Raw genomic sequence first — 647 nt, 5'->3', positions numbered from 1 at the left:
GGAAGAGCGACGACGAACTGTCGTGAATCAGCGCGAGATAATACAACATACGCGATCACGGACCGCGTCTCGTATACGAAATAACATGTACACATTATTATACCGGTGCTTCGAATGTACGCACTTGCCACTACCGCGTTTATTTACACGCGAGATATACACATGGAGAGAAAGAGGGAGAGAGAGAGAAAGCGACAAGTACGCGGGCCGAGCGCTATGTTCGCGCGGGACTATTCGGAACCGAAGACGCCCGAGTCGACCCGAAGATGCGCGAAGTTCGCGGCGCTTCGAACGATCGACCGCGATCAAAATATTATTGACACAACTTTTATTACGCACACCAGACGACATTACGCTTTCTCGAACGATCCGATTGTTATAGTTCCGTCCTATAATCTATAGTGGAATATCTATGATAGCGCTTTCGCGAAGTTATATCGCTTATATAGGATATTACATACATCCACGTATATTCGTGTAACGCTTTGCGACACTCGCGCTTTCTCGACTGTGTCGGTTCTGTTCCGCGTTCCTTTCGTCGATGTTCGTGAAGTTGCATACGCGCGAAGATCACACCTAAAGAAGCCGTTAAGCTATTCTCTCCTCTTGAATGCGTGTGTCGATAGATATATCGGGAGTGTCGAATT

The sequence above is a fragment of the Formica exsecta genome, unplaced genomic scaffold (genome assembly GCF_003651465.1).
Source record: "Formica exsecta isolate Colony F162 unplaced genomic scaffold, ASM365146v1 scaffold26, whole genome shotgun sequence".
In the NCBI taxonomy this organism is placed as follows: domain Eukaryota; kingdom Metazoa; phylum Arthropoda; class Insecta; order Hymenoptera; family Formicidae; genus Formica; species Formica exsecta.
The sequence above is the reverse complement of the archived record's forward strand: the minus strand, read 5'-3'. Positions refer to the sequence as shown.